The sequence below is a fragment of the Corvus kubaryi genome, unplaced genomic scaffold (assembly GCF_017639235.1).
Source record: "Corvus kubaryi isolate FWS band 111438036 unplaced genomic scaffold, C.kubaryi_AGA036_p1.0 37397, whole genome shotgun sequence".
Taxonomy (NCBI): Eukaryota; Metazoa; Chordata; class Aves; order Passeriformes; family Corvidae; genus Corvus; species Corvus kubaryi.
This window is the reverse complement of record NW_024581136.1, coordinates 5,199,297-5,223,703: the sequence shown is the minus strand read 5'-3', so window position 1 is coordinate 5,223,703 and position 24,407 is coordinate 5,199,297. Positions and strand designations below refer to the sequence as shown.

General features: G+C 39.9%; 1 long non-coding RNA gene across 1 annotated transcript in view; it reads left to right on the top strand.

Moving 5' to 3' along the window:
* Positions 1-24,407, top strand: part of LOC121671298 — a 253,252-nt gene that overhangs the window by 79,279 nt on the left and 149,566 nt on the right. Inside the window, exon 7 of the long non-coding RNA XR_006018470.1 lies at positions 5,034-5,122. This is a non-coding gene — a long non-coding RNA (uncharacterized LOC121671298). The remainder of the gene's footprint in view (positions 1-5,033; positions 5,123-24,407) is intronic.

Below are 24,407 nucleotides of genomic sequence, written 5' to 3'. Positions count from 1 at the left end.
ATTCTGACTTAGTGCCTCCCACTGGTTTGTTTTCAAACTAGTACATACATGTATGTGGAGAGAGCATAAGCATGGTCACATGATGCTGTTTTCTCCAGCTGTGTGCATTGCTTGGCTTCACCCTTATTAGTATTCCAAATCCATTATGGCTAGGGGTCAGAATCAGTCTTTAAACTTGCTATGTTTGGCCCAGCCTTTCCCCCCCTCCTCCTCGGAGCCATCCATCGTTGTCTTTTGCTATGTTCTTACTCTGAGACTTACTGTCTGCATTTATTGGCTGAGCCTCTGCCATGCTGAAGGTACAGCTGAGCAAAAGCCATTTTTCTACGGTTTCTGAAAAAGAGAAGAAGGCTGACTTCTAATAGCAGAAAAAACAGGAAATAAAAAATTCCTTCTATTTTCTGAGGAACATGAATTCCTGGTGGGAATTGTCTGCTGTGTATATTCTGCTTTTGCTTGATCAAAACTCCCTCATTATTGTTTCTTGTAAAAATTAATCAGTTTTAGGAAGGAAATTATTTTTCAGGCTCTCAGGTAAGAGGGGTCAGACCTCAGTCTTCTATATTTCTGTTTGTGGGGACTTTGTTATTTGTAGTTTAGGATACATAATCATTACAGCAGAATTATAAAAATCAGAATTTATTTCCATCAGGTTAAAATTCTAGTGTTGCATCAGTGCTAAAGGCTAGTCCAATTTCTGCTTCCAGAAACAAAAGAAATGGAGTTATTCCCTGCTGCACTTAAATTTTGCTTTCCCTGTGTGTCATAATCATAGACAACTAACTATAGGTTATAGATAACTCTATAACTCTGAATGTGTTTTGAAATTTCAGACCCTCTGAAATGTCATATTTATGTATAGACTTGTTAACATCTTTAACTGAACTGGGAATATTTTGCACTGTTCTAATGCTTTTCTCTTCTGAAATTCCATTTTTGGCGGCATTACTCATGTTGAGTGGTAATTCCTGACTTAAATATGTATTACTCAGGCCTCGTGGATTAGGTCTCATCTATTATGGGACAAGAATTTTCCCTTGGTTGTGCATATTTAACATTGCTAACCTCTTCTAACACATGAAGATTGAAGACTGACTGTGGTCTAGGCAGATAACTTTGGTTTTCCTAATTAGGAAGTATAGCATGGTAAGGTGAAGTTCATCACTCCCCTTCTGATACAGAGACTGGCAGCAAATTATATACCTGGAAATTATTTATGAATAGGTGAATGTTTTCATTCATGAATTCAGATACTCAGCTGTGTTAGACACTATCAGTCAGCAAGCTAGAGATATCTGTATAGGAGTTATTGGCATAGGTTGTACCTGCATCTCCTCTGTGGCTGGATTTGCAGGTAGGGTTTTTGCAAATTCTGTTGTTCAAAACCAGATGCAGCTGTTTTGATACTTGCCAATATATTGATTTTTTTTTTTTTCTCTTGAGGCTTTGATTAACATATAATTATTTCTGCCATTGTGCTTGTTTTGCAGCATCTGTTCTACATGACATGTTTACTTTTTCTCATCTTGGTCTCTGTGGCGTGTTCCCACTCAGTATTTTTCAAATATTTTTTGCCGGGCTGGATGATTCATGTTTTTGCTGGACTTTATTGGCTCAATTTACTGCTTTTACTACTGTTTGTTTTCAGTTCTAATGTACAGACTTATTCCTCCTTTCTTCATTAAAATTATTACTTTCGGTACATAATGTCTTTACGGATGAGTCTAGATGGAGAGGCTAATTTTCACTGAAATTTCTTGTGTCCATATGGCACTTGATTTGTCTTTGTTATGCTTGTTTTCTGCTGTTGTAGTTCTACTAATGGCAGTGGAAATATATTTATATAAAATTTATATAGTAGTCCTTTAGTACTGATGGCACATATTGCAGCATCTTTTTTGCATGTAGTAGGACCGGGAGGTGTATATAGAAAACTGATGCTAAAAACATAGCATACTGTGAACTGGAATAATTTCAGCAAACTTACTCTGACTTACTAATTTAAAAGATCTTACCACTGTACTTTCATGTTTGTAAATCTAACTAGTTTCATGGAGGCATTTGTAGGAATCTGCACGTCATTCACTCAGTGTTACTGGTCACTGAGCAGTAATAACATTGCTGCCTCTTTACACAAGCTATTGATTGTTTTGTGCATTGATGAACTGATTTTGACTACACATAGGAGTCTGAATTCTTTATAATAAAAAGAATGTAATGCAAACACAAACCATACCAAACCAGATAAATACAAGAGGCATGATTGATTAGACTGGTAATCATGTGTGCTTTCATTTCAGAACAGAGACAAGTGAGTTTCTTCCTACACATAACTTTGAAGAAATAAGTCAGTTTCCCATTGTAAATCTGCCGAAAGGTGATGGACATTCTTGGTGGCTTTTCTCCTTCTAGTATAAATAATTAGGTATAAACATAAACTTATGGGATAATAATATTTTTGACAGATGTAGTGTGGGCAGAGGTGTTACAAGTGTTCTTCATAGTGGGCTGCTAGTGAGTTTCAGGCTGGTCAACAGCAATGTTGAATTAAACTTGAAAGTCCTTTTGGTAAAGAGGGCAATTTTTGCTAAATTTTCACGATAGTTTATGAACTGAACAGAGAAAGATTAGAGATTTTGTCCAGTTCATCCTTATAATTGTGTACTTCTGCAAAATTAAGCCTAGTCTCCTACAGGATGCAGTACAAAAGGTAGTAAAGTAACACAGGAAAAGGAGTCACTGTCGTGTGGTTAGGAGACTACTGAGCATGTGGCTCCAACCTACCTCCCATTGTATGGCATTAGATGGTTCAGTAGTGATAGGAAATACCCTGCAGATGGACTCAGATTACATGCACTGTACTGCTTTAACTCACACAAAGGCTGTCAGTAAGGACATGAGGTATGGATTTGCCAGGTTTCCTTATACTGCTCTAATCAAACAAGTGTGGGCTTAGAAAAGATTGGCTGAACCAAGACTATTTTGGAGCTGGGGCAGTCAAGGAAGAATTCTCTTTTCTGAAATACTTTCTCAAGCAAGGAGCATCTCCTTTGGGTGGTAAATTTGCCTTTCTCAGTTCTGGCATAGAGCTCTCAGTTCCTGAAAAACATTTTGGCCCTATGTTCAGCTGTGAAAGACCAGGAGCAGGAACTCAAGAAGCAGACTGGAGGCAGTGGATGGTACGGCCCTGTGCCTTTATCTCATAAGGTTCATCTTGGTCAAAACTACTTTCTATTCTAGTTTTTTAGCCCTGGAAAATAGTGAGTGGAGTAATCTCCCTTTGTCTTACAGAAAGTTGTTCTGGTTTTCTTCCCATGTAGCTTTGAAAATCCAGCTGCAATTTCTTGCAGTTCATCTAGATCTCACTGTGTAATTTGTGTCATGACAAAAACCCTGCAGCTGGTTTTGTGTACTGATGCCAACCGAGGTGGCTGGTAGACACCCCGTCTGGAGTGAGTGATAAATGAGCAGGGATGGGTGCTCAGTACAAAATTTACCCTGGGGTTTAGGTTCTGGTGAGGGTTGTGATTGCTGGAACTGTTTAATCTTTAGGGAAACTAAATGTGGCTTCTCATCTCCTCTAAACCAGTCTGTCGGTGTCATACCAACCTAGCACAGTGGTGCTGAAATGTGCACCAGGAGTGATTCCAAATGAGGTACTCCACTCACAGCCCAGCTACCACTTATATCAGTGCTCCTGTGCTGGATGGAGAGAAAGGAAACAGTCCATTGCATCATTTGCCTGGTTTTCAGTCTCCTGTTTACTTCACATTTAACACTGGAATATTACCACCACCCTACAGACTTTTGACAGACCTTCTTCCATGAATTTAGGAAGTGTTTTGCTTATTCCTCATCAAGTGAGAATGATGATATTTTTAATTCCATAAATATTTGAACTGTATATGTGATGCATGAGCTGATGCTTTTAGGGTGCAAGGCATTTTGAACTTTCTGGTATCCTTATCCCTCAAAATTTTTGCTTGCCCCATGGTTGAAATCTGAGACTCATGAAAAAGACTAAGAGGAAAAAAAAGAAGCCAAATTCCTATAAATACATTTGATAGGGAAACAAAGGCACAGGAGACCACACACTAGTTTGGTGTCCAAGGAGAAGCTTCAGATGATCCAACTCATGCTTTAGTTATGAGAAAACACTATCTTCCTCCTCAATTCCTAAGCTGGTTAAAGCTCCTCCTCTGTCCTGGAGTGAGATTTCCACGTATAGAGCTTCTGAGAATCACCTCTCTGGGGATTGCTGTTAACTCCAAAATGTGTTATTTGCACACTGAAGTACTTAACGAAAGAGCTTTTCTTTTTCCAGTTGCAGTCACTGGAGGCTTGATGGTAATAGAGCTGTCTTCTGCTCTCTGCCAAGTTTATTTTCCAAAAGAAATATCTGAATGAGGAAACAATGACTAAAGAGGATATGTGAACTGTCTAGCATACTGTGAAGGTCCAGATATTAAGAAGAGAGAGGACTTTTGGATGGCCGAAGGGTGCATTTTTATGACTAAACTAATCCTTTATGAAATTGAGAAAAAAAAAAAAAGGCTATCAGGAAACACTTTGAGAAGGGATTTGATGAAAGTCTCATAACCCAATTGGTTCCAAAGGACAGAAAAGCTTTGGGAACAACTCTCCACTGATGTAGGATGCACTTTATAATGAAAGAGGTATTTTCCATCTCCCCACTTTTTTTTTAACTGATTCTATGTTCAGCATCAAATTCATGTGTTAGTGTCAAGCTTAAAACAATACCTGAAAAATTTGGCATAATTATAAGGCTATTGGAATAAAGAGGTAAAAAGTGTTTTAAAACTGGGAGTGGTGGGAAGCTCTGAGGGGAGAGCTGAAGAAAGGGCTCAGCCTGTGTTTCACAGCTGTTTTCTCAATGCCGTTAACAGGTTGCAAAGGGCAGGGCCTGAGAGCCTTGATTGCCCTCATGAGCCCCACCTGGGGCCTCCCCAAGTGCCCTGAGCTCAGGAGCCCCATTTAAATCCAACGCAGAGTCTTCTTCTCTTTCCACACAGTGCCTCTGCAGTGCCCTGCCTGCTTCATCCTTGTGCTGTTGCCTGTTGCTGGGGCAGGAAACAACTTTTTTGTGAGGAGAATGTTAATGGTGAGTCAGCTTTAGTGCTGTTTTCATATCTCACTTGTAATTTCAAACTTTTTGTTTGTTTGTTTTTGTAATTTATCTTGTCAGATCAGTTCATGTCCATACAGCAGAAGTGATCTTTAGGCCAAATCGTTTGAATGCTCAGGAGAAAATGGGATACCTCACAGAGGAGAGAAAGAAACTTGTGTTATCTGCCAAGTTTCAGGCTCAGATGGAGAGTTAAAATGTCATCCAACTGGGCCAAACCACAACCTGTGATAAACTCTGGCCTTTCTTGGAGACTTGCTCTGTTTTGCTTAGTTTGGTATGAAATCACCTTGCAGTAGCTTAGAATTAAGCTCTCCTATCTTCTCATTTTCCTCTGTGTAATGCTTATTACACCTTGAGACTTGGTAGGTTTTGTTTTGATTGAACAATGTGCAGAGTGAAAAAGAGCACTCTAAAGAGAAGATGTGAATGTGCTTCCTTGTTCCTTCAAGAGCCTTTCCCCAGTCCTTAGTAGTTTTAACAGCCATCTCCAGGGCCAGTGGCAGTGTTTGAAACCCACACAGGTTGTAATATTTGAAATAGTTTTGCTATAGTGCCTCAAGCTCCACCTGTGTTCTAATTTGGGGATTGAAAGCAGCTGTGAGAGCTGGTCAGGTGTGCTGCAACCCGGGGGGCTGGAGGAGCTTGACTCTTGAGAGCTGCTGTGGAAAAGAGATGCTTTCAAAACTGTGCTGGAACTTGGGCATTGCTTTACAAGGTAGTGTTTTTTCCTGGGTCAAATTACACTAAACACACATCGTACTGTAGGAGACTGTACTGTAAGTCATGTAAGTGTACATAAATGCACACTTTTTCTAACAGCAGTGGCAAAGGTGTTGAACCATTTGTTGGGGTTTTGGTTTGTTATTCACAGATATTGGTTAATTTAATAGTCTTTGCAAGTTGTCAAAGTCAGTTGGAGGTTTCTCAGATTTCCATGAGATTTTCTGTCAACAAAGGTACCAGAACCTGGTCCTTGGCCATTATTTTACAAGGATTAGAGTAATAAAAATGAAAGGAATCCTGTTAATCTGCCTAAACAGTTACTGCAGATATTTGAGTCATGGGGAGTAGAGGTGGATTTATTTGTTGTTTTTGTGAGAGAAATATTTGAGAAAAGGCACTTTTGTATTCTATGCAGCTTGTTGCAAATCTTGATTATATAATAATTCTACAGTACCCCAATCAGAAAATGTTGATAGAATATACTGACAATTTCTAGTGGAGAAGTTCACTGGCCACATGGAGGTAAGAATGACTATTGTAACATGTAAGAGAAAGATTGAGAAATGGAATAAATTAGTGAAAACATGGCCTGGTAATTTTTTTGGGGGAGAGGCAAAGGATTAAGTGCATCATGCAAGGGGGACCACATGCATCTGCAAGCCCCAGGAAATTAATGGAGTCTTACCAGGTCAAGAGCCACCTAGTGCAAATGCATTTGAAGTCTTTGAACACACAAGGCTTTTTTCTGCCATCTTAACTATTTCTTCTATTAGTATCAGCATAACTGGAATTCCTGGTACTATTTGTTCAGTGCTCGTTTCATCCTTTAATAAAAGGATTTGTCTTTCCAAAGATAAACTTATTTTTCCACCCCAAAGAGAAAAGCAAGAATGCTTGACAGCTCCTTTCTTTCTTTCTTTTCTCTACTCACTATGCAGCAAATAATCAATCTTGGCTGAATGACATTTTAGAGAAATTACAGTCGTAAATGTGTCAGTAGTTAAGAGAAGTGTAAAATGCCCCTTGCATTTGCATGGGTGGGAAATCAGAATTTAGTTACATATACATGTGGCTGAAGAAAGCATAGAAATAAAAATGATCTTGTAACAAGAAAGTTACAAGGCAGCTTTTTGAAGAAAATTGCATGAATGGTCCCCACTGTGAAGATTTAAATGGGTAGCTCTCAAATAAATCCTTGAGAAGAGTGAGGGTGCCTAATTCTGGGTGGTGCTGAGAGCCCTTAGTATCAGAGCCCTTCTTAGCAAAGGTTCTCCTTGTGCTCACTTTGGCTGCTGCTACAAGATCAGACATCATGTACCAAATATGATTCCTCTTTTGCAGGTTGGTCTGCAACTGTTTTTCTTTTCCTTTCTCCTAATTTTTTTTGTACAATGTATTTACTGTTATTTCAATAGTAATGTAATAACATGCATTGGTCCTTTAAACACAGTTTTATGCTTTTTCCCAGTGGCACCTCGGCAGGATTTGCAAACAGTGATCAATCAATAACCTTCACAAAGCCCTCTGCATCCCTCTCTTAGTTACACGGTTAGGGAACTGAAGGATAAGGGTGTTGAAAGACTTGGCCAAGGTCACACAAGGAGTTGGTAGTTGACTTTTTTTTTTTTTTTTTTTTTTTAATCTCAGGCTCCTATTTCAGACTTCAGACCACACGTCCTCCACACAAGCATGTTTATATTTCGGGCAGGGTGTAGGGAACAGTCTTGCCGCAGTGACTTTCCAAGTCAGTGACTATTCCTTTATAAATTCTAAGCTTTCCAAAGCCAAATGTCTGAAAAGGAAAAATATGAGGGATACTTCAAGAATGAGAAAGCTGATGTTACAAGGATGTAGATTTCTCACCAAGGGAAACTACTGGTGTGTTCCAACATAATTTGGTTTGCCACCAACCAACAAGCTGGTGATGGTGACACTGACTTGCAGTCTGCCTGTGTGAGATGTTGGTTAATGTTGCTACAACAGGTATTCATTATAAACTACAGTCACCCACAGTTTACTCTGTTTATGCAACCATTTAGTGGTTATTTATTAAAAATAAAATTTATGTATGGTTATTGGATGTGTATTTTGGCAGGGAGGTGACCTTGGCAGAAACATGTCTGGGTCAACACTCAGCTAGCAGTCACTCTTTATGTTGTCATATAAGACCTTGTTAAATAATATTTTGTTTCTATCTTCAATTGCTGTTATATAAGACCAGTAATGAAAGTCTCCCAAAGGATTGGTAAATGGAGTGAGTTTTTCTATACATTTTCTCTATAAAATAAAGAGCTAAGCCAATGAGTGTCAACATTATTGCCTAGTTGAAGTACTTGCTATAAACTCTGATAGTAAATTGTTTACTTTTAGATTTTTGCAGGTTTAAAAGTTCTCTACATTTAAATACAATTTGAATGGCTTTTGGAGAACTAAGGATAATTCACATTCAGAAAGCATTTAACTTTCATTTCAGTGAGACTACTCACATGCTTAGAGTTAAGTGGGTGGTTGAACTGTTTAATGCTCAGAAAAGTCACCAAAAATAAAGCCAGGAGAAAGTGTGGCTTCAGACAGAAAATCAGTGCCAAAACTGATTGTCGGTGTGGTATTTTAAAAAGACACCTTAATGTCAATGTACAATGTCATTGTGTTTTACTAATTTTCATTTACTTGATGTCATTTCAATATAGCTTCAATTTCACCATGTTTTTCCGTGGTGTTTTTTTTTTTTTTTGGTGAGTTTTGACCCTTTAAAACAAAATTTTTGCATGAAAATCAGTGGATAGAAAGCTGCTATAAAGCTAAGAAGGAATGTTGATTCCTGCATGGATTATATTTAAATATACTGGTACAAGTTATTGGTGGCTTGAACATAGAGGAAGGCTAATTGTGAAGTCAGTTCATCATCATCAACATACTCAATAAGGTCTGAGGGGTGCATTTGTGCTCCTAGAGACAGAGGCATTACATGGACAGAAAGAAATGGCTTATCAGCTCATGGACTGCTGAAAGTAGGGGTGATGGAGAGACCTCCTGTTCCTTGTGGCTGTTGGCTGTGATCACAGGACAGGGACAGCAGAGCTGCAGCCATGTAGCTGCACTGCATGGCTGCAAGGACTCTGGGGAGCACCTAGAAAGGTTCCTCATATACCTAAGGGTTTGGGCAGTTGATAATGCGAAGAACAGACAAGAAAGGGGTCTCTGCCACTGCTAGCTACTCTGACAAATGAGGGTAAATTCTACCGCAAGCGTTTTCCAAAACCGGGGGGTATCTTCCTCTGGGGCACACCTGATGCTGTCTCTCTTCACTGAAGCAAATAAGTAGTTTGTTTCTCAAGTCAGGAAAACCTGCCACAGAGCTTTGGTTGTCAGGGGAATGCATAGCAAACCTGCCTTTGGCTTCCAGAACAAAAGGAGTGCAGTCCCTCGTTGTCAGGGGAAAACAAATAAATCAAGAAACGGGCCGATCTGTTTACCCATTGCTTTTCCTATCTCACAGTGTTTTCCCCCCTGTTCCTTGCCCCTGGCCACTTCCTCAGGCTCTCCCCCACTGGTTCCTGTACCCCAACTCTGCCCACGTACTGCTCCTGGGCAAACCACCTGTGCCTGCATCAGGAGGTCTCTCTGCCTCTGGGCATCGCTGGGACAAGATGTAACTATTAAAAGATCTTCTTAAAACCTTATAGGGAGACCCTTCTCTCCTCCTTCACCATCTCTGGTTGTAAGGCTGATAGCTAGCCAGAGCAAAACCGCGGAGCCATCCGAAATGGGCTACGGGATTAGAGACAGGGTCACACTGCCCTAAGCAGCTCTGCTGAGCTCTCAGGAAAGCTGCAGCTTGCTAAACTAAACCTAGCATTACAACAAAGAAAAACCTCAGGTTCTTGCTTTGGGGTAAAAAAAGACAAAGAAGCTCTCTTTGCTCTGGGCTGGCTGTAGTAGTCACCATTTGAAAAAGCTAGACTTCGCCCACACCTACCACATGGCAAGAATTATTTTCCCTGTGCTCACAGGGATATCTCTGCCTACCAGGTGGGAAAAGTGGCTACACGGTGACGTCTGAATTGTGACCAACACTGCTGTGTATGCCTCAGCTCAGCACAAGCTGTGGCCCTTTCTGATTGTTTGGTGTTAGGAGGCCAGTGCAGATTCAGTTTCTCCCTCCTAGGGGGGAAAAAACATAGGAAAGAAGGCAAGGCTGTTTTAATCAGTTTTCTTTTGAGAGAGACTATAACTGGCTTTTCCAGGACTCTATTTTTTAGACAATAGACCTCACCTACCTGAGTGGGCTAGTTTCTATTATAAATTTGCTCTATCTCCTGTCTTTGAGCTGAGATCTTCTTTCTCATTGCTGAACTGGGCTCATATGGCAAACAGAACAGTTTATGTAGTCCTAACAGAGTGACGGTTTACAAAAATGACTTTTGCCTCCTGGCCACTCAGCACTCCCCAGGAGGTGCTGCTTCTGAGTCCCTGCTCAGGGCTCTCCCATGATGCTGCTGATGTGGGCACTGTGGAAGGAGGATCTGGATGCCTCGCCTCAAGCTGTTGTAGCACCTGGCTGTGTGTGTGCTGAAAGCACTGTTAAGTGTGGCATTTAATCTCTCCACAGTGGCAGCACATCTACTCCAACCCCATCTTTTCTCTTTGCGGTGGAGAGGCATCTATGTCCCTCAGAGCAACTGTACTGGGGTGTGTTTTTGAGTGGTTCAGTATGTGAGAAGGACTCCAGATCATTTCTTTTGCTTTCCCTAGCACAGCATTTTTGTGAGAATCCGTAGTACTTCCAGTCACTCTGTGAGAATCTCTTGGGAAAATCTTTCAGCATTGTAATGGAAAGGAATCATTAATATCTGTAAAGGATATAATGCAGTGAAGAGAAAGTCTTTGATAACTTTGAGAGCTGGAATTTGAAGCCTTTCAGAAAGCTCTTGCAAAATTGCAATTACTTTTGCATTTATAGCTGTTCTTTTGTGATGTGTTCTCTCTGTACCTCATACAATGTTGTACAGGATGTTTCTTATATTTAAGGAGAGAACTATATGCCATGCTATGAATAGATTGGTGAAATGGCCTTTATCCACAGGCCACCAGGAGCCATCATGTGAGCACTGCTCTTCACAGCAAAACAAGGCATGCAGTTAGGAGTTAGAATCCAGAGCCACACTTCTCATTTGTTTAGCTTCCAGGGATCCTAAAGATCTAATATGAGATCTAATATATCAAACTAAATGGGGGGGAAGATATAACAATAAAGGGGTCATTTCATATGAGTAGAGGCATTGTTTCGACTACACAAGCATGGCTCTATTTTTGGTGTCTGGGTGTTTATCTACCAGAGCCTAAACATGCACTTCTCCCACCCTTCCACAGCCTTTTTTTCTCTACTGTAGAACAACTTAGAAGCTGAGTAAGCTGTATCCTGGAAAAACACATTGCAGGAAATGGTATTTACCCTTTGATCTTTAGATCCTTCCTCTGTTGTGATATACAGTAACTTGTTTTGCCTTTGCTCAGTGAACAGGCTTTCTCCATTTAGATTTATGGCAATGGCTCATTGCTGTTAGAGGAGGCTTTACTGCCTTTCATAAAATAAGGGAAGAAAGGCCATGTTTTCCACTTATCTTACAACTTTCCATACTGTCTGGAGACTAAGGAATTTTGAGTTATATATTTTTTTGATTGCAAGGTATTCATTGCACTGGATTGGCTGCTACTGTCCTGACTTTAAAGTGTCACTCCATGCACAGCCCCATTAAACTCAAAAGAACCCTTTGTAAAGTAAGTTGGCCAAATCAAAATAAAAGTTTGCAGCACTTATCCCATAATAGTGTTTATATACCCAGTTAAATGCTTGGAGAGCAATGTACTGACCACTGAGGCTGCATATTCACCTCCAGATGCATTGCACTGAATTCTTTGTATTGATATAGCCTGAGATGCTATTCAGTATCAACAAGGTGATCAGAATCTGAACTGCATATATTACTCCATGATGATAAAGGGGAAAAGCTGAAACTAGTGTGGGGAGTTGATACATGCCTCTAGCACAAGCTTGAAGCCTTTCTATTTAACTGTAAGAAAGAGAGGACCACTTCCCATTTCTCTATGTACATTCTACTGAATCGTTGCGGGATGCTGACAGGATAGGATTTGCTTTCTCTGCCTTTGCTCTGTGTTTCTTTAACTCCACTTGTCTTTTATGTTGGAGCAATGCACTGATTGAGTTACAACCTCAGTCGTCTCCTGGCAGGGTCCAAATTCTATCCCAAACTGCCTCTATTACCTTGGAAATGCCAGGTCAGCATGCTGAGGTACTTGACTGTCAATTGGCAGTGGCTTTATGGACACCAAAACTGTCTCACTATAATGAATATCCTATGGGTTAGTGTTTGAAATAGGTATGTGGGAACACCTCCCAGGCATTCAAGGGAGAAGGACCTTCAACAGTAGAGAGGGAATTGATAGGGGAAGCATAATTTGCTTTCAATTCTTTTTCAACTCTTACTAACAACTTAAAATTAACAGAAAAGTAAAATTCCAGGGTGGAAAATTGCAGAAGGAGAAATCCAGAGATTTTGAGTGAAGTTTGTGGAAAAGTTGTATGACTTTCATCTGTATACAGTTAAAAGCCTTTGTATCCCTTATATTTAAGGACTTTTATACACTTTTAGCATGGTATTGTTTTTGGAATTTAAAGGTTATAATAATAAAGGGAAGACTGACAAGATGTAGAGGTAGATTTTTTTGCCCAAACCAACTCTGTTATAAAAGCTGTAGGCAAGCATATGTTTGAGACTTTCCTACTGGTTTACTATTTTATAATGCCACTTAAAAATACTATGGATAAAATTTTATTTCTGATCCACAATTCAAGTAAAAAATCAGTAAAAATATCTCTTTCCATAATTTTCCATGTTTTGATTGCTTTATGTGCTAGCCCTGATGATCTTTAATCTCCAAGATCTACAGTCATGCAACTTCTCTCTTTTTTAATAATTTACACTTGAATTTTTCTAAGGAAAAAAGGCTCTTTATACAGCTGTATGCTTTCATGAGGAATTAATGACTTGATAAACATTAGACTGTTATTGTTTATGCAAATGCAGTCAGCTCCTTGAAAAGAAGGCCAGGTCGCATAGTGTGTGCATGATTTAGTGCAAGAAAGGGAAAATATTTTTTTTGTAGGAAAACAAAGAGTAGGATCCACAGCATAAACACCAGTAATTTCATACATGGAAAAATTCTCCTCTCTTAGAGAACTCCCTGCTCCTCAATCACAGTTCTCTTTTCTATTGGCAATGAATGGCAAAGAACCAAGTCCACGTAGTTGAGGGCAGCTTTCTGTAGCTGTTCATGGGTCTCTAATCAATTAACAAATTATATCTATTAAAAGATACTGAAATAACAGTAAAGGCTAACAGAAATGGTCATGCCTTGGCTACTGAAGTTACTTTTGTTTTCAAAGACTATGCTTGGTAGTCAACATTTGTTTTGTGTAGGGATCTTGAGAAGGCAAGGAAAGAAGAGCTTTAGCCGTGAGGCAGTAAAGCACTTAATGTGCAATGATTTTGTTGATTGCCTGTGGAGTAGTAACAGAGCCTTTTTTTTTTTCTCCTAAGAGTTCAGGAGGTGATCCTGAAATTCACATTTTCAGGAATGTCTTTATGAGGAGGCCTGATAGAAACAAAATTACAGCCAAGAATTGTAAATGTATTCCTTAAGGTTGTTTGTGAAAGCCTCCACCAGGCCCCCAGTTTTTGGTATAGGTTTTATTTATGTGGGTTGCTGTTTGGGGACATGGTGTGCAGCGTTCTGTGCCCTACAAATTGCTACTTCTTGCCAAGTTTCAAATGTTGCCGTTTTAGCTCAAAGTGCTTAAGCCTTTGGGCGGCACGGGTGTACATTTTAACGTTTTGCACCCAGTAGTTAACATACACCTAGGAAAGGGCCGACTGCAGGCTCCTGGAGGCTGCATAGGGTGCATTGCCCCAGGAATGGAATTTTGTCTAAGGGTCAAAACCTGTCAGTTCTGTCAGACCCTGTGGAACTAGGGGAGAGCCACTGTCTGGCAAGCAGCTGAAGCAATGGGAATATAGGGGTAGGTGCCTATGGAATCCCTCAGCCTGGTTTACTGCTGCAACATCTCCCAGGGCAGCAGCAGGAGGGTGAAGATGGAAGCAGGCACAGAGCAGTAGCATCAGCAGCATCTTTGCTTCTTATCACACAGGGTTGTTTTCTGCTGTTATTGTGACTTTGCGAGCCTCAGGAAGCCATTGTCTACTTTGTGGCTACAGCTGGTGTTAGGAGATGCTGCCATCTCAATCTGGGATTTATAGTTTTATAGAGCCAGAACTGGGGTTATCCCAGAATGGGTTGGGTTGGAAGGGACCATAGCAGGTCACCAGGTCCAACCTGCTCAAGCAGGGCTATCCTAGAGCTCATGGCACAGGCTTGCATCCAGACATTCTGGAATTTCTCCAGTGAGGGAGACTCTACACTTTCTCTGGGCAATCTATTCCAGTGCTTGGTCCTCTATTCCTCTTTACCCAAACCTTGCAATGGTAATTATCCCATAATAAGCTGAGTTACTAAATGATTCTAGCATCAGTTATTGTAGTAAGTAGTGGGCCTAACTGGAGTGAATAATTCAGGTGTATATTATAGGAATGGAATATGTTGGTCTGCAGTCTTGTACCAGCAAAATTTATATTTGACCTAGAACAGGTTGTCAGGAGTTGACTCTAAGATGTAACACAAAGTTCACACCAACTGAAAGTTTGGTAATGACTTCAGTGGTCAGTAGGTCTTGAAAAAGAGATCCGTATCTTCTTCCACTGGTGCCAATGACAGAATTTCTATTGTGTTGGAGAAAGCCAGAGTGGTTGTCCAGCATGAATAATACTTAAGCAATAGGGACATTTGCATCACCTTTTTTTTTTGGCTGTGTGAGAGTAAAGCTTCTTCAGATGATTCCACTTATTGTTGTCATCATCTTCCACTTTGAAAATAAGCAACATAAGAAACAACTTGAAGTATCAAATATACATAGAACAGGTTTTTCCCAAGAAAGCAGCCTGAAGTCCTGATTATGGACATGATTGAAGGGCAGTATGGTTGAAAAGTCAAACTTATAATTTTGAGAGGTGAAGGGTCCCAGGGCATATGATTTTACTTTATTTAGTCATAGTCATGGTTGGCAATGTTGGTAACTGGCATAGATCTATGTTCTTTACAGAAGATTTCATGTCAGAGTGTGGGATCAAGCTCCATACAATGATGCAGAATGCTGAACTTTTGACTAATTTGACAAATCTGAATCTAATAAATATGTTAATGGGTAGGAATTGATACAGAGGAATACACAATTTTATATATGGCCATTTTGATTTAAAAGATCAGAGTAGAGCAGCTTGCACTAGACAGCTACAGGGGAATTTTTGAGTGTTTTCTGCTTGTCATATTGAATCACATGTAGTGTTTTATAGTGTAGTCCCTGTTTAGGCCTCCTTACCCAGAATAATATTTTACCGAAGTTAAATATTCGGTAGTAGATGTATGTCTAACAATAAATAATCACCAACAGCCTGAAGTATTTGCTGAGGTATAGCTGTGAAATGTCAACAAGATGTTGTAAGTGCACTTGCCAGAAATTATGCATGGGAAGTCTCTTAAATCCTGGCTTTGAAGATGGGATTTGATTAAAAAAAAAAAAAGCACAAGCAAAAAAGCCCTACCTCTCATGATTTTTGTTTTCTATGTGCTTTTTACATTTTCACACATATGCTCCATAAATAATATAAGGTTTGAGGCTGTGCTTCCATTGTATCAAAGCTGGGCACCTAAAATGCATCCTACTGACCTGTGTTTCTTAAACTCAGCATATTTGTGGCTGGATTCCACCAATTTTAGCTGAGGTGCCAGAAGATGTCCAGTCACAGCAGGACTGAGTTTAGCACTGGAGAATTTTCCTGGCCTCCTGGCCACTCATTAATTTACTCTGGGCAGCCCGCACTGACATATTTCTGCTGGTCTCCTTGATCATTCACAGTAAGATATTGCTGTGATAGCCTGCACTGCAATGATGCCGTTGTAAGGACATAAACGTAAGAATAGTTACAGAGTTTCAGACTAAAGATTCACCTTGCCTACTTATTTTCTGCGGCAGTGACCAGAAGTGGATGCCTAAAGAATTTACAGAAAGGGAAAGTACATGGGAATACTTTGTCTAAACACTCTTGACAGCTTTTCAATAGTTTGCAGCTCAGAGACTGTCAAAGTGGAGATGGCTTCTACTATTTATAGTTACCTTTTGGGGTTTCTCTTTCATTAAGTTGTGCAGTCTCTCCTCAAACTTACATAAGCTTTGGTATCTGCTGCATCCTTTGTCAGGGTCCTCACATTTTGGGCCCTCATGAGTCTAACCCACGACTAATATTTCTTTGGATGGAAAAACTGGGTATGGAGTCAATTCATGCTTAGTATTGCTTCCTACATTTTTGGTGTCCTCAATTATGATTTATTTGCACATTAATTATAGCTGCTATCAATTAATGATGTTCAAATGCATTTGATACATTCAGAAACATGTGCTCTGTTTTTTCTTCCTGTTCAAGTACATCCTGTTGGCCAATGGCAGCAAGGAAATTAAATAGAAAACAAATGCAACTTGACTTGCTTAGGCATTATTTAGTTTCTTGATACATGATGGCCAGAGCCTTTTCACTTTTCTGTTTAGGAGGGAAATTTTGGTTAATACTTTAAATGACAATTCAAAAAAAGAGAAAGATTTGTAACTGCTGAATGAAAGCATCTGAATTTCTGTCTGGTAGTAGTTGGAATGATGCAATGGGAGAAAGGAGAGTTTGTGGCTAAGCACAGCTCAAATAAACTTGAGCAAGCTGAACTTTTTTTTCACCTCAAAGTGAGTGAGGACTGTTATTCTGGTTGTAAATCATGGGAGAAAGCCAAGAAACCTATTGCTGCTGTCAAAACCAATTGTGTGTGTTATTGTGGCCAGTGTATTGGCAAAGTAAATATATTTACACATATAATGGAGAATATGATTGTGAGTCAGCATCAGGAGAACTATGTCAAGAATTTCTCAGCACAACTTTTTATTCAGTACTTTTGTGTTGGTGTTTGACAGTTTTTCATTAGTCTGGCTCCACTTTATTTTTTGCATGCCTAACATTATGATTGTAGCTGTAATCAGTGTGAAAAGTATCCAATAATCAATAACCAAATAGCAGTTCTGTGCTTCTGATGAAAAAAGCTGTGATCAAAATGTGCACAGGCCAGTTTCTTTTTTGCATTCACAGGGTTTGTTCCTGACTGTCTCTCAAACCTGTTGAGGTATCAGAGCACAGAATTCCACCAGCACACATGAAGCTGTCCTGGAGAGTAAACACTTTTATAACTTCGTAAATCTGATGAAAGGAAATGGGTTGTGTCCCACATCAATGTCTTTTTCATTTTTAATTCCAGAATGAATGTGTACATGTAAAAAGCAAGTAGAAGAATGTTCCCTAGGTTTTATAGTGCAACTATTAGCTCATATCTCGCTAAGCATTGGAGTGTAGAATCATGGAATGATTTGTGTTGGAAGGAGCCTTAAAGACCACCTGGCTTCAATCCTCCTGCCATGGACAGGGACCTTTCACAAGGACAGGTTGCTCAAAGTCCCATCCAACCCAGCCTTGGATATGTGTCAATAGTGAGGTGGTATAAAAGGATTTCTGGGGTCTATTTGAATTTCTCATTCCTGATATATTTTCTATGAGCAATTCACTCATGAGTAATCGTGAGAGTCTTCTAAGACTTCAAGAGAATTTCTATATGCTGATGAGCTCAAAATTACTGCTCTGATGGGATGGTCTAGGTTGCTTTCCTGCTACTGGATGCCTTTTTTTATCCTATTCCCTGATGAGTTGTTTCATGGTGAGCTGTGTAGAAGGGTTGCAGCAGATTCTGGGATGCAAAGTGTAGTGAAAGGGAAGATATTTTTGCAGTGGCTGCATGGCATGTTTGACTGTGTGCCCAAAGCTTGGCTGGTTCTGTGGGCTTGAGCTATGAACTCCATAGGAAATGAAAGCTGGGGGGGGAAACAAACATCATCAAAAATGTTGTATATTGAGTGAAGAACAATGGTAACTGGCTTATCTGTCATATCACAGCACTAAATATTTTGAATGTCATCTGACTAAGTCTTGTAGAGTACTGAGCATTATGAATTCTGAAGGTATTTTTTTCTGCAATATCAGAAGTACAAAGGTCAACTTGAGTGCACATCAACATGAATGTGTAGTGAGAGGCATAACGTGAGCTAAACACTTAAATATGCAAATTGCTAAGGGTGAGCTCAGTTTGATGTACTGTTTGCCAGATGCAGTTTAGGTTGACAGGATGGCTCCTTGGGTGGTGTGAGATCATGGTTGAGATTTTCCCCTTTATTCCCTTAGGCTTGGGAAAGGGCAAGGGGCCACAATAAAGGGGACACCTGAAGTCTGATTAGGGAAGGATTTTTCTAGTACCAGCAGTGTGAAATGCCTGTTTAAACATTCATAGGACAGCTTCATAGGAGACATTGAAGCATTCCCCTGAAAGATGTAGATTCAAATCTATTCAGGCAGTAGAGGTTGTTCCACAGATGGGTTCAAGACTCTGACTAATGTGCAGCCTCATGAGAAAGTTGGGGGAAGTAACAATATCATGGCAATATGGCCAGATTATCCAAAAACTTGCTAAAAAATAAATTCTCAAAAGTCTGTCCCTATATATATATATATAGATGATGTCTCTAAGACTAATTTCTATTTTACTTGAGTATTCAGCTTGCAACACTTAAATACCCTAATAAGTAAATGGATAAAAATAAAATCTTAATAAATTCAATTCAAATTCCCACCATTCTCTTTCCTCTGCTATGTGTCAAAGGAGGTCTCTGTTTGAAAGGCGAATATCAATCAGGGAGCAGAAGAAATATTAGCTTCCTTTTCTGCTTTGTTTTTGAGTGCTGGAAGGAATTGCCTTCCAAGGTGCAGCATACAGACATGGTAGAGATGACTGTTCTCAGGGATTCAGTGTAATACAGAATATATATAAACAGGTGATACATAACACACTGTGGATGGGTTGGTATTGCACTTGTGGACTATGCCTTGCTTAAATGATGGAAGATGCTTCATTAGACTGGCAAACAGACTAACAAGGTTTTTTTTTTTTAAGTATAGTGAGAACATCTATAATTGAAACTTTTCTCCCATCCCTATGCAGCCACTATATCACAGTAGCCTCTGTGTAGGTCGCTAAAGAAAGTAGTATATACAAATGTGTTTAATAAAATCTTTGTTGGCTCACAGACATGGTGCCAGAACAGTTGCTGCAGATGTATTAGGTGACTGAAGCCATAGTTCATTTACCATATTGTGTCCCTTCACTTCTCTGTGTGGCCTTGGAAATGAGACCACTCCATTTCGAGGGATGCCCTTGGTAAATTCTTCACTTATTCTGTTTCTACATATTCACTCAGATCTATTATAAGAGGGAATTGAAAGTAATGTAGACATTTAAGAAATGAAACATAACATGGAATTTACTGATTAGGCCTCTGTAATTACAGCTTATGCAGGAAGAAGCACTCTCAGGAGATTCCTGCAGACAAGCAGCAGGAATGATGGTGCCTTTCTACTGCAGTGCTGAAATGTGGCTTTTTCCAGATGCTTCTAGGTTTCAGATAAAGAATCTGGAGGCTGCTTGTACCACCTGCACTGGCTGCTGCGAGGCAGCTCTAAGGGCCTCCTATCATCTCTCTTGTCTGTTAGCAACTCTTTCCATTGCTGCAGTTTCCAAAGCTCCCTGCCTTAGGCAGGGGCCCTGCTCTCATGGTGTGTAGCAGGCAGCAGTTTGGCATTTACCAAGGGACTGTTTGGTCCCATGACTTTACATGTGGTTGGTCTTGGTTTTTACCACTTTGACATAAGAATGACTCAGGTGAATTTAAAACAGGTGAATCAATGCCCATGTTTAGACCAGATAATGTACAACTTCAATAGAAAATTAATGCCCTCATTACTCTGAAGTGTGGTGTGCCAATCTCACCCGGAGAAAATGTCTTTAGTCAGTTTTTTCCTGTCTTTAACTGAAATCTGTGTAAAATTATAGGGTGAAATGAAATCAAAGGTGAAATCCTGCTGCTTTGTGTTAATTTTTCCAGTGGTACATCAGCTGTGAAACCAATGGGGACTTACACTGTAATGGAGACCTGCCTGCCAGTGAGTAGGGGCTTCTCTGCTTAACCTCCTGATGGGGAGGAAGAGAGGGGGATAATGGAGAATCCAAAGTCGTTATACCATCACATAGATCTTAGAAGAGGTCTTGAATAATTTTTTAAAATTTCCATAATGAATTTTTTGCTGTTAGGTTATATGTTGTTGTGATAAATCACATTTTGCTGCTTACTGGACTAAGGGTGCTAAGGATCCAAAAGTGGAAAATGCAAGAGTATTCCAGAATGTTTTTTGCTTGTGCTTAATCTCTAGTTTTGATCTTTCTGACAAAGTTGTGACATTTGAAATATAAAAAGAGTAATTTTGTTTGGGGGTGTTATCAGATTCCTTTTCATCTTTCCCTGTATAATAATTCTCTCCAAGGATCCTTTTTCCCATAATTTTTTGGGACTTCTTTAATTTGACAGAGACATGCAACTCTAGAGCCACACTATCCATATCACAGCTGCTAGCTAAATCTTCCCTTCCCCCCATTACCTAATGAACATTTTTTGTATTCTGCCATCACAAAATCAATTACACTTTTGCTGTTGCTTTGCAAGAAAAGATTTGTGAACTGGTCTTCCACTGAACCAAAGAGAAAACAGCTGGGCTTATTTCATTTGGAATCACCTGGCATATTGGGGGCAGTGGGCTTTAGCTTTTCACCTGTAAATGCTGTTTGACTTGCAGTAGTTTGCAGAAGCTGGAAGCCTTGTCCAAAATCAGTGCTCATGCAGCAGTAATTAGACCATCCAGCTGTTCTTTAGCTGTGATTTTTTTTTTCCCCTCCCCCATCCTTCCAGGAAATTGAGAATTCATGTTGTAAAGGCTTGAATTTGCAAGTTTGAGTCTTTAACTAAAATGGTTGGAGTATATTTAGTTATTGGTATGATCAATGTGGTGTTTTGTTCTAATTTTTTGACTATTAGAGACAGCCAGTTCACTTAGCCATGTGCTTGTGTTAGGCCTTGAAGCTGGAGTAGAGCTGTGTAACAGTGTTAGTTCCTTTGCTCCTGATTTCCCAGCAGCTTTTCTGATGAGGAAGAAAAGTAGTGGCATACAGAACTTTTGTGCTGCTGCTGATGCCTGTCTCTCCCCAGGTGTTATTTGTGGAAAGTAAGAATAAAACCCCTTCTGAGCATGACTAGCATCTTCAGCTTCTGTTAAGAATGAATTTTCAGTTGTCTGAAAGGAAGGATGAATTAGGCTACAAAGGAAGTTTCCAGTGATGTAGATGTTAAATATAATCCCTCCATCTTTATGAACATCTTCATATGTCCATTTAATTAAGCTAGATCCATTCCTGTGAACAGATTGTATTGGATGTGGATCTGGTTGTGAGGAGATGGCAGATGAAGAAAGACTGCTGTGACAGGTGCCTGAGGTGTAATGTGTGAGGAGGCATATGCTGCTTCTGACATGGATCTGTTCTCACCTTCTCACCTGTTTGGATTCCCTGCGTGTGCTAATGGGAGTGGAATCAATGAAAGTTTAATTGTTTATGCCTTATGGAGATTAGTGGATACAGTTGGTGAGGGAACCTTGCTTTGCAACACTGATGCACTGGAAATATGAGGGGTTTTGTCCATGATGACTCCACTCTTCTGGAATCAGAAAAATTGATCAGATGGAAAGGAAACTCTGGCTGTTTGCAGCTTATTTTAATTAAACTTTCTGCATACCCGTGCTGTGAAGGAAAGTAGAAATTTTTGAATTAATTTTGAACTTCAATTTCTTTTTTCTTGAGGAATATAGACTTGAGAGTTGTCATTCAGCGCCTAGGTACATGGCATTTCAGCTGTAGTGCAGTCCTCTCTAGATCCAGTTGCTCTTTTCTGTTCTGTTTCTTTTATTTTTTTCTTTTGTGTAGGTTCCAGGTATTTCTCTTCTTATACTTCTGTGCAATATCAGGCTGGTCCAGCAGTACCCTGGCTCTATTCCAGGGTACTTAACACTTATTCCAGCGTTTTAAAGCACAATAATTTGCCCTTGAAAAATGCAATTTTTAAGTATCTCTTCTGTCTCAAACAGCCTTCTGCTTTACATGATTGCTGAAAAGTAACATCAGTCTGCAGCATTTCCACTACACATACAGCAGCACAGAAATCTATTTGCTTTTGTAGTGGTTCCTGCCCCTCTTATTTGTTGCCAGAAATAGATCAAAAGGTGTTGGGCCATCTGATGCTCACTGTGTATCGCAGACCATGTATCTGGCCTTTTCTTTTAAACTACCAGTCCAAAATATTTGTTCTTCAGTGCTAATTGTCCACATTCATTGTAGTTTACTCATGGCTTTTTGGTTAAATTACTTCAGTGAGTTCTACTACCAGGGTTGAGACTTTTGCTTACTGCTCAGCTTAGTAGAGGTTCAAGGGAGGTGAGGTAGCTGACAGTGAGATGAAGTAGTGCAATTAGATGTGGTATTTTGGACTTGAAATCATTCCTAGCGATTATGATCAAAACCCAATGCCCCTCTTTTTTGGTTTGTCCCAGAAATTAATTTAGAGCAGGATAATCTTACAGACTAGAATTTTGGCAAACTCCTAATATGTGTTTGAATGTAAAACATGAATAAAGAACTCTAAGAGAAGAGAAATCTGTGGAATCCACACTTATAATTGAAGGACAAGTTAAGGAATAGTCTATGAAAATTAAATTAAAACTTAAGTAGAAGAAGCCTTCAAAAATAAATTGAAAATTTTAAGTGCATTGAAACAGTTTAATGGAAGAAAACCAAAAAAGTATTTTGCATTTCAAATGCCAATAAAATGAAAATTCTCTTCATGGAAGCTCAGAGGGCTCTAAGATAGGACTTAGGGTACCATGCATGCCATACTATTAAAATGAAAACATTGCTGATCACACATCAATCAAGCCATTTTAATACACCTGACTATTACCAGACTGGAGGTAGAGGGAATGTGAAATTAACTTTGAAATATACAGCCCGATGAACCCAAATTCCTGGTGTTCCTGTGGATGAAAAGCTATTAGACAGTGCTAGTGCAGTGTTCATGTCTATCCACTAAAATTTGATGTTATTCCTGGAAAGGGAGATATTGGAATAGATCTGAATGCCAACAAGCCAGCGATTTTGGCACTCTGATTTAATTCCTAGAAGTACTCAGCTTTGGAACTTTTACTGGACTCTTTCTCATACCCATGTTTCTCCTCCCCTTTCTGGTGGCAGGGCTACAGAAGCTGAAAACTCTCTCCTTTGTGATTCCCAATACTGTCAGCTTTTGGGAATGAGGGGTGAATCCCAGTTCAATCATTTCACTTGACTCCAGTGCAAATGGGCAGGGATTTGTCTGGGGTTTGGCTGTGTCTCTACTAACAGTTGTAATCTTTAGCTACATAAAGTGTCTACAGTTCTTTAGTCAGAACCTTCATGCTTTCTGTAGGTTACCACAGAAATTAAACTGTATTCAAGTTGAAAATATCATCGTAGGCTTTGGAGATCTTTCCTTCAAGTCCTTTCTTTAGGTTTGGCTCTAGTGCTGCTGAGGGATGAGTACAAGTGAGCATCTTTGTGTGCAACATGCTCCCAGCACCCTTGTGTTGTGTGCTGGGCACAGCCAGCAGCAGCTCTGGGACTGCCTGTCTGGCCATGGTTTGGTTGCCATGTAGGCTCAGATGTGTGCCATTGTCACGGGCAGCTCTACATGTGCCTGCTCAGTGTGGGCAATCCAAGTCTACCTTGGCAGTCAAGGGAGCTGGGGCTGTTGTGGCTGCTTCTGGTATTGTTCCCCTCTTCCTTAGTGGAGAGGTTTGATCTGCTTCATTAGAATTCTGGAAGATGTCCTGACTGCCCTTTCTACTTCAGTTGCAAATTTTCCCTTTCCTACTAAAAAGTTAACTCAGACTATTTTTATTTGTAAAGTTATGATTTGTCAGCCAGGCCTTTTGGCTTTTGTGAAAGGCTGTGTCTGGGATATCAGCAGGCATATCTTTTATGACTTCAGATCATCGTACATACTAGGTTAAAGGTGTTGAAGTATTTCTGTAAGGAGTGGATAAAAATGCCTCTGAACTGCTTTTGTTTCACTCATTCTGTGTCACTAGAGAAGGATTTTGCTTTTGTGTTTGTGACTCAGTTGCTGCCTTGGGAGCCTTAGTTCAGTGCACAGCACCTCTCTAGAGACCTTCAGAGGTGGTAAAATGTAGTGAGTTGTGGTGAGTGTGGGTCATCTGCCAGAGCAGACTGAATTGGAAAGCCTACCAAAAAAGCATTGAGTGGTGTCCATGCTAGGAAACCTGTAAGG